A 15,249-nucleotide genomic window follows, 5' to 3' on the forward strand; every position below is an offset into this window, starting at 1 on the left:
TCACGCAAGAAAAATAAGAGGACAAGATCCTCAGTGCTTTCTTTGCCTCAGTCTTTACTGGTGAGACAAACCTTAAGCAATCCCACATCTGTAAAACCAGTATGAGGTGGAGCAGTCTCAAGTTTGGGAATATTTAAACTAACTGGATGTACATAGGATGTACACAAGTCCATAAGCCCTGAAGGGATGGACTTGGAGGTGCTAAGGGAGCTGCTCAATCTCATTGCAAGGCCACTCACAGTAACATGTGAAAGGGTATGGAGATGAGAGCAGGGTCCTAAAGACTACTCCTCTCTTGAAGAACAGCACAAATGGAACTACAGGCTGGTCAGACTCACATCAATCACCAAAGAGAATTACACATTACACATGCTTTACACTACAGGCTGAGGGTCAAAGATCTGGACAGCAGCTCTGCAGAAAAGAACCCAGCTATCATAGCGGACACCAAGCTGAACATGAGCCAACAATGAGCACTCACAGCAAAAGAGGCCAAGACCATTAGGAAGAGTATTCCCAAAATGTCAAGGGAGGTGATTCTTCCTCCTTAGACAGCACTGGCGATATGCTTCTGGGGTACTCAATACAGTTTTGGTCTCCTCAGTATGACAGACATGGACTTAGTAGGGTGCATCCAGTAGAAGGTCTGAAAGATGATTAAGGATTTGAAGCATACGAAATATGAGCAGATGCTGAGAGAGCTTAGACTGTTCAGCCTTGAGAAGAGAATGTTCAGGGGCAATTTTAATGGTTTCTAGATATTTCCAATGGGTAGGAGTACAGAAGATGGAGCCTGACTTTTTCAGTGGTAAGCAGCGAACGGACAAAAGTTAATGGATACAAATACAAGGAAACTCATTTAAAAATAAGAAAAACTTCTTCTGTTGTGATGATAATCAGAGATTAGAACAGGTTGTTCAGAGCAGTTATGGAGTCTCCACCTTTGCAGATATTCAAAACCCAACCATGCTACAGATGACTCTCCTCTGAGATCAGAGGTTGCACTAAATGAACTCTAAAGGTGTCCTCTGACCTCAAATATTCTGTGATTCTGTAATTTGATTTATGGGGAACCATAAAAATTTTTGCTCAAATTATTTCTATCCAACAGATATTTATACATCACTAGTGTTGAATATATCAAAATGAGCAATAGAACCTTAAATAGCTTATTAATGTAGGTCTTCCCAAATCACTCTATTAACCTTAGATTTTCAAATATTTTGTCCCACACATTATCTTTCTGTTCTTGTTTTTTTAGGCTTCTGAAAGCATCATGTGAACATAACACTGTACTTGATAGCATGATCTTAATGAAATAATCACACAAAAATGTTTCTTTAAAATCAAAATATATATACACACATTGACACATACCTTGAATTTAACTAGGGCATGAGTTTTGAATACAGAGGGTTTTGAATACAGAGGGTTTGTACATTCATTTATGTTTGTACCAAAACAGCACAAGAACTGGGAAGAAATCTTTCGTAGACAAAAATTTTGGTAAATGTTGAGAACCAAAGACTTACAAGACAGATGAACTAATTGAGCGTATATGAGAAAAACTGCAAGATAAAATTTGAATTTCTGTAGTCAGGATGTCAACTAAGTCTTATAAATTATGCATACATTTTTACCTTAGACAACTCTGGAACACTGAAGAAACAATGCATCACAGAGAATTTATTGAAGGAAAGCCCTATCATATTGAGCCAAATGGTTCATTTTTTCAGACAATGCCGGGGATTTTTCTGCATTAATTTTTCTGGTGTCTAAGAGTTTTTAAAATAATGTTGTACTTTCTGATCAAAAAAGTAGAAATTAGAGTTAAAAGTAACCAAACACATTATAATTTGCACTCCTGCTGTTGCAAAATACAGTGAGATAAACTTCAGAGACCGTAAGCGATTACTACCAGTGCGTTTTAAGTACTTGGCAGCAGTATTGTTTTCACCATACCTAAGCACTGGCTCAGAGTATTGCTTCATGACTGCCTCCTATCCTCTTCAACTGTCTTTTTCTCACTTCTTCCTTGAACTAGCACTGGTACTAATGTAGTCAGATCAAAAAACTGATAAAGATTAAAACTAAAATAGCAAAAGAATGCATGGATGCACAAGCAGCAGACTGCATAAAAGTGGTGAAAACACATGGCTAGGAAAGGGGCTTAGCAAAGCTACCTTCTCCAGTACCTGAAGTGGTTCTCCCAAACAGTCGCCCTTACTATGCTTCAGTTTATATTGTAGAGTAGTATTTATTCAAACAATTATTAGACTAGCTGCCCCAGAACAAAGATGGCTGAAAAAGCAAGTCATGTTGACCTAGAAAGGATAAAAAGTTCATGTTATGCACACCATTTGTATTTTCAGTGAAAGCACAATCTAGTCACTCAGTAGTAGCCAGAGTACTTTTTTTTATATCACTTGTCCACATAAACTATTTTGAAGTTGCCAAAGGAATTTTAAGACTGCAAACTGAAAGCAAGGTGCACAGTCTCTCCTAAAATATAAATGTGCAAAGAACGAAGAACCTTGGGTTCACTTCAAAATGTCAGTGTTTTACAGAAAAAGAAAAAAAAATAACATCAAACTTTCGGATTCTTTTACTTTAAAAAAATTAGCCTTTCTAAAAGATTTTCCATAATTTCCATGGGCAATGATGTGAAAGCTGAGCTGTATCTCTTCCATAATTGCAAACTTACACTTTATTGGTTTGCATTTAGCTATTCAGCAATATTGCCTTCCTGAGGTCAGCTTAATCCCATAATTAACAGTTTTATATCATTAATAGCCTTTTCTTCTCAGTCAGAGCATTTTGCCACACAACCTTTTTATACTGTTGGTTCACAGAGCAAAATATCTACATTTTTGCTTCTGAGCATTTCTGAACTCTGTTCTGTTCCAAACCACCACCAAAAAATTCACCTTGATTCTCACAAGTTAAATGAATGTAATTAACTCGGTTCAAGATCGGGATTCTTTGTCCATAAGGACCACAGGCAAGACTAAGCTTTCCTTTGGAAAGTAAATTTAATTTGCCCTTTTTCTACAGTGCTGACATGTGCCTTAAACCAAGACAACCAGAACAGTTCTATAGTTAAAGATTATTCAGGAATCCTAAATAATCTTTAAATTTAAAGAAAGAGTAAGTCAGGAAAAAAAAAAGGATAAAGATCTTTCAAAAACAGCTGCAGCATGTAAAAGAAATTAGCATGAGTGACTGCAGGGAAAACATCAGCAATAGGTTTTGAAGAAATCTGGCTTGGGTCACTGAAAAGAAAACAGAGGCAGATGTTAGGCTGCTTAGTCCAGGTCACTGCAGGGAGAACAACAGCTGGTTATGTGAGTCTTGCCTGGGACACAGAGTTGGTGTTTGATTCTACCGTGCAATTATTCAACACTTTCTTGATGATTTTAGTATGGGAGAAAAACTGAAAACCAGATAAGATTTTTTTGCAGGTGGAGCTACAACAAATTAAACCATTTATTTAATGGTTTAAAAGTCGGTTTTATTCTCTTTTATGGACATCCAATGAAAAGAGTAAAATGTTGACTAGCTACACAGATCTACGTCTGAAATACAAGAGTTTCTGAAGTGGTCTACCAATTATCAATATTTAAACAGCTCTTATAAAAGCCAGTTCATTGTAGTACAGATAATTCCAGGACTGCAGGGTCTATATTCATTCCATATTAACTGTAGTATATTTTCAGACACTTTATTTTCACATTCAAATGGGGGTCCGAAGAGAGAGTGTCCTCTGATCATTGTTTTCATGATCATTTTTAGCTGAGAGTTAAAAAACTTCTTTTTATAACCCACCAACCAATGTTTGATTCAACTTGAGGAGGTTGTTATTCATCCATCCAAGGCTTTTATTAAAACTTCTACCATTGTAATTTCTGGATTATGTTAAAGAAAACTGAACTCACATTACAGATCCTGGTAAGCAGAAGAGAGTTTTTTAAGTGAATTTTTCCATGATTGCCCAGCTCCTCATTTCATGACTCATGCATTCCTTCCAATCATATTATTCATCACTCCTTTTCATGAAGCAAGAAATTATAAATGATTACCATCTTGATTTGTCTGAGCACAGAAAAAAATATCTTTAGAATCAATGGACAACTCTACTCCATAGATCAGCTACTTATTCAAAATATGTTTCACTAAAAATGCACAATATGCCCTCAGATGTGCCATAGTTTTACTAATTGTTCTAAGAATGTATTGCATGCATATGCATACAACAAAGGCGCTCTCTAAGTGTCATAAGAGCAGTACTTTTTTTTGGTGATTAAAGAAAAATGAAAGATTTTTTTTGAGGTTGTTACCAAAATATACTTTTCAATTCCCAGTTATTTTGGCATTTACTCCCAGGTAGTACAGAGATTTATTAAGATCAAGTAGGCGTAGCAAGGCAAATAGAACTTTTCATAAATTGTGAATGAAAACGTTAAGAAAATTATCTTTTGAACCAACTAAAGATAGCTTAGACATAGCAGGGCAAGGAGTTCCATAGTACAGAAACAAAGACTGTACAGAAAACGAACTGCATAAAACCAGAAAGAAGTAGAAGTAGTAAATGCAAAAGTATAAATCATATGGATTTTATGCTGAAGTTTATTACGCAGAAATTAAGTTTTGCAGTATTAATCTAAAACCTTCTGTATGAAATGCTAGACTTGAGATAAATATGATAAAATGGGACTGTCCCAGACACTCTGAGTCTTTTAAAACTCTGGTCAACTGAAACATGGCAGTAACTTACATTCATACGCCTCCTGACATAGGAAAATACAAACAACAATCAAAAAAGGGAGAATACCAAAGCTCCTGGCATTGATATTTTTGCTGGTTTTGCAACCACTGTAAGAGATGTTTTTAATGTTTGTTGATCCTCAAAACAGAGTAAGGAACATTAAATCCAGCTATAGCCATATGTTAAATGTAAGAGCCTAGGATAAAGAAAATAGCCTAAAATTAGTGCTTACTAAATATAATGCTGTAAGAGAATATATTCATCAACTTCAGTGCTACTGTCAGCTTGTCCTAAGTTACACTCAAATGTCTACAAGATCAGAATTTCAGCTGAAAGGAAAAACGTGTTTCAGTAGAGACAAGTACCCACACTAGGCACATCCTTCTTCACTGTATTGCTGAGAAGATGTTAGAGGCTCTTTCTGGTAGGCATCTTAATGTATATCCTAAGACAGTATACCTACATATGACAGGATAGAGTATGCTGCTGGTATTCTACAAGTGTGCTAACTTAATGCAAATAAGGGGCAGTCACATTAGAAAAATTGATTTTTAGCTTCTCTCAGCCCTGGAGACAGAATGAAGACATATGCACGAGTAAGAATAAGATATTCTGACTACCACACTGCTAGTAAGTTGTAACCAAGGTAGACGTGTATTGTTAGTATAAGTAAACTTGCAAAGTGCTCCTGATGTGTGATCTAACTCATTAAAACATATTTTGATGAGAAACAGAATCATAAAAAACATTCTGGATTTGAGGTTGATAAACTCAGTGAGCTATGTTTCTGAAGTTGCTGGCCACCTTCTTTTAGGTGCTACTCATTCCCTGCAGTTAACATAATCAAAAAAAACCCAAACCACCACCAAATTCTACTTAAAGTTTATGTGATATTCATTACCGTTATTGAAATATAACTAATTACTGTAATACTCATGAGGATTTATTTCACTGTCTGCAAAACAGGAGGCATTTCCTCTCCAGGAAAGGTCATCACAATATGTCCACAGTTTATGTCAGGTAGTTTTATGAAAATCACATAGAAGTCAGAAGGGGAGATACTGTAAAACCAAGAACTATTAGACTGCAGTTTACACTATGAGCATCTGAGAACCCATGTTTTGCATAAAAATACAAAACAATGAAAACAGTGCAAACAGAACAATTCACAACTTACAGTGTGAGTATTTAATCATGCAGCCATAACTTTTAAAGTTCTTTCAGATAAAAAAGTAACATATTTTCTACCATGAAAGATATAAATATGAATGCACAAACACGTTGTTTCAAGGAGAGGATATTTTGATAATATAATAGAATGATTCATCTCTGCTAATGCTTTCAGATGTCCAATACAAAAGACCCCATGCTTCTTAATAACCTACAGTTGGTACCAGCATTATGCCCATAAGCTCCTATCATCATACTGTTCTTACTATCATTACACTATCTCCTCCCAAATTCACATCTTTCTACAGCTCCTGTCTCCCTGTGGGATCCTTGGTTTGAGTGGATCTGCTTATTCCTTTTTGACCATGCTACAGAGTGCAATCACAGATGAGGCCTGGTAATGTCTTGCTGGTTGTACCTATTTCCTCTTACAGAGATTCTCTTTCTAGGCAGTGCTGCAAAGATTTTTCTGTGAAACACACATAACTTCTACTAGCTTCAGGTTTTTTGTTTTGTTAGGGTTTTTCAGCTAAAGTCTTACTACCATCCATATTTTATGGGAACTTATATTTTAAATAATGATTGCAACATTTCTTTTCAAAACATCATACTTTCATCAATGTCAACTCTGATCAATCCAACATCTTCTAACACAAATTTCCAAAATGCCTTGCAGAGCACCTACCCTACAAAGTGAAACAGAACTTGAATATTCATTTTATAAAGCCAACGTATGTGCTTGGTTACAAATACGAGTACTTCTCTAGTATTTCCTTCAAAGGAATTTTTTTTTAAACTTGTAAAGTTTGATTTGAGAGAGTGCTGATCCCTATTCTGTGAAGCAAGCTAGCGTCATTAGAATGACAAAATCAAGTCTTATTGTGGCAAGAAGAAACATCATTTAGTGTCAACAACACGCTGCTATTGATTTGAACTCCTCCTTGCCTCACGGGTGAAATAACAAGCTCCTACACACAGACTCTCTAAGCATACCAATAGAGGAAAGAGGCAAGAAAAATACTAAAAATGGCTGTATTAAAGATACAACAGGAAATACGTGACTCATGAGATGCAAATTCTTTTATCTGTATGACATAAATTGAAGAAGAGCTTAATATGGCTTCTGCGATTTCTATGGAGTTAGATTAGAACAGAAATACACCTACCAATAATACACCAGATTTAGGCTTCCCAACCAGTATCTCCTAACTGTTCAGCACCCTCTGTGAAACAAGTCAGCTTCATTTTCATTATCTAATACTTACTAATCATTTTTCTTAAATGACACCTTATTTTAGCATCCTGGTCGGCCATTTTCAGTGTAAATCATCCTTTCACAATACTGGTAGGATTTCTTTAAAGCAGAGCTAAGAAACTGTCTGTCAACACAGACAGGTTCACTCTTTTCCTATTTGTGAACAGACCCTAATTCAGAAAAAAAAAAAATCTGTATCTTTCTTTTTAATTGATACGAAAAGAAGAATAAACCCCTAGTCAAGCAACACTAATATAAATACCACTTTGCACACTGCCTGGTTTTGGCTGGGACAGAGCTCATTTTCTTCCTTAGTAGCTGGTACAGTGTTGCATTTTGGATTTAGGAAGCAAATAATGTTGATAAGATACTGATTCAGTTGTTGTTAAGCAGTACTTACTCTAAGTCAAGGGCTTTTCAGTGTCTCATGCTCTGCCAGTGAGGAGGTGCACAAGAAGCCATGAGGGAGCATGGCCAGGACAGCTGACCCAAACTGGCCAAAGGGATATTCCATACCCTAGAATGTTATGCCCAGTATAAAAACTGGAGGAAGTTGGCCAGGAGGGACTGATCTCTGCTCAGGACAGGCTGGGCATTAGTCAGCATCTGCTGAGCTATTTTATTGTGCATTACCTTGTCTTGGATTTCATTCCTCCTCTCTTTTTGCTGTCCCCCTTCTCATTATTATTATTATGTTATTATCATAATCATTAGCATCATTATTATATTTTACTTTATTTCAACTATTAAACTGTTCTTTTCTCATGGGTTTTACCTTTTTTCAATTCTCCTCCCCATCCTATCAGGGTAGAGAGGGGAGCGAGCAAGTGACTACAAGGTACTTAGCTGCCAGTTGGGTTAAACCACAACACACATCAATAGTTCTTTTTCCAGAACTCAAAGCTATGTATTTAAGCAAATCTGCAAACCAAAAAATGTAGTGAAATGTACTTGTGCTGTCTAACTGCAACCAAAATTTAAGCTAATTTCAAACACTTTTGTAGCATCAATTTAGCATGCTAGGAATGCATAGTCTACCTCCTAAAACATCAACTAAGTAATATACAAGGCATAAAAAAACCTCTTTAATGATAACTTCTTTTTTTAAAAAAATGAAGTGTAGGGAACAAAGCTATTTTCATACCACATCCAGAAAATGGATGAGGTGTGAAAGAAATCTCTTGTTTAATGTGACCTTTGGCTGTACTTTCACTTGTCATCATTATGAAGTAGCTACTTTCAGTGCCAACACATAAGCTGCGTTATATTACCCCATAACAGTAGTAGCACGTCTTTCAGGGAGTGTTTCATACTCCAAGAAACTGGTGGCAGAATGCACTGACAGCACTTACCTTTGTAACTACTTATAATAGGTCTTATTCAACAATAAGACCTCATTTACAAAAGGAAATAAGAGTGTACTAAATTTCATAGAGCATGTTGCATAAACCAGTATATGTTGAGGAACTCCCTTGGAGTTCTCAGCTTCAGTGAAAACATTCAAATAAGGAGAAATGTAAATTTCAGATTGGAACTCTGCCCCAAATAATAACATTCAGAGCTTTGTTACTGTGCACAGACCAAAAATACTGCATCATTAAGATCTGCAACATATTTGACTTTTCTTAACGCATGTAATTAAGAAAATATTTCTGAAAAGCAAATGAATTTGAAATTCAAGTAAAATTAATAGAACAAATACGACAAATTTATGTTTTATACAATGGTACCAAGCTGCAGAACAAAACTCAGTAGTTATCATTATCTAAAGCTGTTCATCTAACACCATAGAGAAGAACCATTGATACATACTGTACACACATTTTTATCCATGTATATAAATCAAAGGAAACAGCTTCCTTTAAGGCAAGCATATGAAGATACTAAAGCAAGATACAAATTAAATATTCATACATTCAATATTTCAAAATAAGGAATTTGGATATACACATGCATAATTTAAGTTCTATAGTGAAACCTGTCTACAGAGGCCATTTCTACTGTATTTCAACAGCATTGAAACTTGAAATGTACAATGCAGCCTTTCCATGCTGTGTTAAAACTTTAAAGTATATAGTAATTCATTTCAAGCACTAAACACAGAATAAAGGCCACATTATGCACACGGCACTTTTGCAGAGGAATTGCTGCTTTGCCCTATTCATCACAGCTCTGAAACAGGGCTGTCAGTTATAGCCCTCTCCTGCAAGGTGGCTTCCGAGTGCCCGACGAGTTACTCATTGGGAACTGAGGCCAAACAGACAACTTCAGGAACAAGGGGCTCACCCGTTCTCAGGGGCCCATCAGTCAGAACGGACTCCGAGTCACATTGTGATTCCAAGCACCAATTTTAAACTCTGTTGAGCTGGTGCTCACATGTAAAGCCTAAAAAACTGACCCCTTACACTGCTTTTATACATTCACTGAAGACTCTATAGAGTAAAAGATGACATTTTTGACCTTTTTGATTGGCAAAAGAAAGGAACACAAAAACAGGTTTCACACTATGTTGCGCACTAGAAACGATTCTTTGAGATCACAGAACCTGAAAGTAGTTTACACACAACAACACAGATGCTGAATTTTCAGAGCCTATAAATTCCTATGCATGCAAAAAACACCACAGGGAAAAAACCCCCTACCTTTCCCCCCTCGACACGTATCTCCTTCTGCATGTGTCTAAAGACATCACCATTCCTCCCCATGTATTTAAAACCTTGCCACTAAGAAAGAACTCTCCATATGAGTTATTAATGTGAATATTTTATTTTCTTATTAGAAATTAAATGCATTAGTTCAAATATCAAGAGTCTCTTTTTAAAAACATCCATTTTATTTGGACAAAAATATCTCAAGATAACTTAAGAATAATTAAAGAGTACTTACTAAGGGGAAAATAAAACTACTCTGTTTCTACACGTTTTGAAGTAAACATTTATCTTTGACCCTTAAAGGTCACTCATTTGATCTTGACATGCCTATGAAATCATAGGAGCAAAAGCTAAATAAGTAGAAAAGTGGTATTAAACAATATAAAACTAAACGAAATTAGTATCTACATGGTAAATTACTTCATTGAAAACCGTCTATGGATTCTGCAAAGAATATACTTTTGCCTTAGAGCTAGTACTTTAATTTTCAAGAACCAAGGAAAAAAAAATCAAAACTAGTCAGTAACAATGCAGCGTCGAAAAGCAATAAACTCAAAATTAAGTTATAAATAATTTAAAGCATGTCATGAAGATGTATTAATAATTCATCAGATAAATAATTTACTAAATAATCAAATAAATAAATAATGAAATACATAAATAAATCAGCAAATAAATAATTCTGCAAAATAACCTAAACAATAAGTCACTAAAACAAATGACAAACCTACAAAACTGCAATGATTTTCTAAATTCTGATAGTTTTAAATAAACAAATGTATATAAACTAGATCAATCTTTGGTGGATAGAGTAATATTTTTCACTGCTATTGGTGAATTCCTGATTACAATGCACAAGGATACAATTTTAGATTTTACAAGAGTGCAGTTTTTCCCTTGTAAATTATTAACTTGATTGCTACAATACATCCTGCTCTGTATTTTACACGTAATCCCTTTATGTAGCTCGTTTTCCCCCCCAAAAATGAAAATCTCTTTACAACATTCTTAATTCATATATTTCTTTTTTTTTTTCTTGGGTGCAGTACTTACCACACTGCAATAGTCTTCTTGGTGGTTCTCTTATTGTCTTCTGCAAACCTTCAGAAGTTTTGCTGCAGGGGGAAAACAAGTAGAATAACCTTAATTATTACAGATGGTATCTCATTCATTAGCAGATGACAACATTTTATTTGAAAGCACACAAAAAGCCGTTTTATAATTCTACAAAGCAACTTAATGTGAAACAACCATTACAGTTTGCAGACTACCGAAAGTTTTTAGAAGTCTTTGGTGGAACGAGTTCAAGCAGACTGAGGCCTGTTTCTTGTATTTAAGCTGACACACAATCTGTGCAAACTGGCACTAATTCAGATGTAAAGACAAACCACGAGAAGGACAAAATACTTGGCTGACATCTAATGCTATCCTTGATTTTGGAAGTTCATAGTCCTTAAAAGAATACAGTGAGATCATTTAATATCCACTAAGTACATTCACAATTTAATTAGAATACTGCACTCCAAAACCAACATTGGTACCACAAAGGTTAAAATCCACTCTTCTCCTGAATCAATTTTCATTCACCTTTTATTTTAATAAATAATATTGACAGTCGCCATAGTTTTCTTCAAAGTGGTATTCTAAATACAACGATTGAAGAAATGTGCCAGAAGTGTAATCATGTTATCAATTTTTATCCATTCTGTCAAAAAGGTTTATTTGCTTTCTTCCATAACACACATTACATACAGGAAAGAGCGAGACAGTTTTAAAAACCATGCTACTGACATGGATTCTTCTCTAGACTGGACTGTACAACTGAAGGAATACATCAAACTTGAGGTTATATATTGTATATACGCACAGATTTTGCTACTTGTTTCAAAGGAAATCAGTATGCAGTGTCGTTTCTGCAAGTAATATCTCAAATTGCTCATGGTGTTGCTGTATTTCAGCATTTAAAAGCATAAAGGATAATTTACTCTTAAAACTACCTGGGCACGTTATATTTAACAAGTCTCAAAGTCTCTTTAGGGATTATAATAAGGAAACACTTTGCTTAATCATAAATTTTATATTTATCTTGGCTAAACACCCTCCTTTGGATAGACTGCCATGTTTTGTCAAGAAAAATCAACACAGTGGAAATGAAGTACTTGTTCTGTTGTGTGGTCATTCAAAAGACTATGTAGAAGTAATGTAAATGTGCACCAGCGCTGCTGATAATTTCACGCTCTCATACACTCATTTCAATTTGCTTTAAAAAGGACTATTCCTCCTGGCTAAATATAGTCATCATGAAAAAGCATACCTCCCCTTTGAGCTAATAACACTGCAAGCCCCAAGACACTAAAGTACAAAAACTTCTATATTTTAAGGAACATGAAGCACTTTCTTCTCATAGTATGTGTTTCTGAAGTGGGACAAATGAGACATTTTTTTATTAAGGTATTCTCTTTTAGTGCACAGATTTCTATTTGAAAATGACAATTCATTCCCACACCACATCTGTGAATCCCATCCACCCCCTAAACAAATCATATATATCCCAAATGCTTCTTTTCAAAAGCCATGGGTCCTTGTAAAAGCAATCTGTGCTGTCACACATTGAAAGATTTTGAGGATTACTGGGACATATAATGGTTCAGGAATGATCCTGAGGTTCTGGAATCAGACCTTCTACAGGGAGAACCACTTAGTCATAGATCATTCATCTGCAGCTTTGGAACCTCTGGTAGCAAAGTGATTTTTCACCAGTGAGTTGCAGTGGAACTAAAACTGTAATTACAGTTAGTGACACCTGACACACACATTTTTTCTTCCTTTTAAAATTTATTTCATTTTTAATTACTTTCATGTTTAATTTGCGTTTCTAATCTGTGGTTACAGAACTCACCTCATCACACAAATATTTCTGTCTAAGTTAGATGGTCATAATTCCCTGATCAAATAAGATATGTAAATCATTTTAAGAAAGGACACAAAATAGCCAATGACCTGGGATACTGCCAACTTTCTCTCTCTTGCAATCACATGCGAATTCCATCCTACACAAGAGGCAAAGGACAGAAACTGAGTTTGATTCCATTCCTCTCTTCTACCAGCTAGTCCTTTTCCCCTCAACCCTCCAACATTGTTTAGGTGCCTTTATGCAACAGATCATGAGAAAGATTTGTCAAGAGAACACTAAAGCAAAAGGCATTGTCATTCAGGTGTACTTCACAGAGCAAGAACAGCAAAGATCAAGTAATTATGTACATTCTGTCCTCTGTCCAAGAAGCTGAGTGCTACTCAGAGGAGGCCATGTTGTTGGCAGTCAAGTTAATTTGGGTGATAATGTAAGGAACTGGATTTAATTTAGGATTTTTTTTAATGTTCAAGAGTAAACAGGGGAAAACAGAAAGGCTGGACAGACCTAATTAACCGAGTTATGGTTAATGTAAGATACTGACCACTATATTCTGACTCACTTTTCAAGGATTCTTGGAATTGTTATAAGTTACACAAAGTATTTTGCATTATCAATGAAAAAACCAAACCAAACCAAACCATCCTTTCAATGGATTATTACATTCAGGAACTTAAATAATACATAAATCCTTTCCAGGCCAGAAGACTCATTCTTCTGCCACAAATCCCTCCCTGTATTTATTACAAATAATAAATTCAATTAAAAATTAGCTGCTTGATCCACTACATATAGAAAGATAGTTTTGTGACTCAGTACAGTACTTCACTAAAATTGTTAACATATCTCTGATTTATTTTTAATAATAAAAAGTAAAAAAGTGTTTGCTATACATATTGATAAGTGTAACTAAAAACTGTAAAAGTAACTCAGTCTCACAATCTGTTAGAGGATAATTTTGAGTCTGTTTCTGGTAAGAACTTTGAGTATTTCTGAATAACTTTTTAACCAGCTTCTTCCAATTGTCTCTTAATAAAAAATCAATTTTAAAATATTAAAACACAGTAAAATGTTAAATCCCAAACTACTGAATCAACTGCTATCAATAAAAAACATAGATCACTTCACTGTTATAACCCAAGTTTCCTAGTCGATTTTTAGATAAAAACAAGTAGATTACTTGCAAAGGTTTATCTCAATTCCCACATGTACAGCATGCCACATTAAATATATGCAAATCAACCTCTTTCTCCTCTAGTTTTTTTGAGCTGACAACTCATATGACCTGAAGCCATGGTTAATGATTACAATTATTTGACTTTCATATTTATACAATCAGTCATCAGATATGCATGTTAATTGATTTTAACAGATAGTTTTGTATTCTAATGATCAACAGTAAGTGTACATTTTATCAACCTCTTGATTTATAAGAAAACAAAACATATCAGTTTTCACAATTAACCCTTCACTGTATTGATTTGCAGTATTCACTGCAAATTTCACTGTGAACTTCTTCATAACACGTTAACCTGGAAGTACTCCAAACTAAGGGATCTTTATTTTGGTAGCAAGATTTGGTTTTCCAATTAAAGGTACTCTTCTACTGTGTTTAAAACTTATTAAAACAATATATTTTCTATGAATTAGAAATTATGAAACCTAATTTATGCTTAAATAAATGGACTGGGCAAACAAGTAACTTACATTTATTAAACATCCACATGTGCTACTTAAAAGTTCACTGCTATTTTTCAAAGAACCTTAGTCATGCAATTCTTGATTTTAATATATATGACAGAGTACAACCTTACATTTAAGATTCTCGTTTCTCAAGGAATACAGTTAAGGCCAAAACATTCCTGTTGTCAACACAAAATGTATTAACTGAATTGGTTACTCTTTTTTTTCATGGCTGAAAATTTATTCTTTGCAATTATATTTTTATTTGTGACACCCTTTCCATTGAGGTATAAAATACAAAACTACAAACTGGACAAATTTTCATGTGAAGAATTGACTATTATCTAAGTTCATACAGTGTGCAATCATTATCTTCCAAAATTAATGGTTGTTCTCCTTTATGTCTATTCGTACGAAAGAATGGATATTGCATCTTACTCTCAAAAAGACCAGGTCATGTCTTGTTCTACAGAAGGGCTCTCCTAAGTTAGGTCTTAACTGTTGTTGGACTAAACGATTATGCTCCAATTTTGGTAAAGCAAGAGCTGCTGAATCCCTTTTTAAATATCAATATAAGTATTTCAATTTGAAAAATACAAAATCTTTCTATTTTCTATAAATAATTGGACGAGGTGCAGAGTGTATTCGACTTTTAACCAGATGAGCATTGTACACTCCAAGTTCTGCTACCATTCTCTTTTTGCCTTGTTGCTCCAATTAATTTCAAGTGAGACTTATACACCATGAGATTCTGAGACACATTTTCCACAACAGAGACACTAGAGCCCTCACAGAGATACATAATGCTTATTCA

The 15,249-nt window shown here is 34.9% G+C and overlaps 1 protein-coding gene across 4 annotated transcripts in view; it reads right to left on the reverse strand.

Annotated features, from left to right (window-relative positions):
• The window catches only part of TBC1D5 (TBC1 domain family member 5), a 288,784-nt gene extending 277,822 nt beyond the window's left edge, over nucleotides 1-10,962 (reverse strand). For 3 of the 4 annotated variants that reach the window (XM_027639073.1, XM_027639070.1, XM_027639071.1), the window contains exon 1: nucleotides 10,895-10,962. The gene's annotated coding sequence lies outside the window, so the exon portion shown is untranslated. The remainder of the gene's footprint in view (nucleotides 1-10,894) is intronic. The other variant, XM_027639072.1, reaches the window with a different exon arrangement.
• Between the last annotated feature and the right edge of the window lie 4,287 nt (nucleotides 10,963-15,249).

Source organism: Corapipo altera, unplaced genomic scaffold (assembly GCF_003945725.1).
Source record: "Corapipo altera isolate COAL_440 unplaced genomic scaffold, ASM394572v1 44, whole genome shotgun sequence".
Classification (NCBI taxonomy): Eukaryota; Metazoa; Chordata; class Aves; order Passeriformes; family Pipridae; genus Corapipo; species Corapipo altera.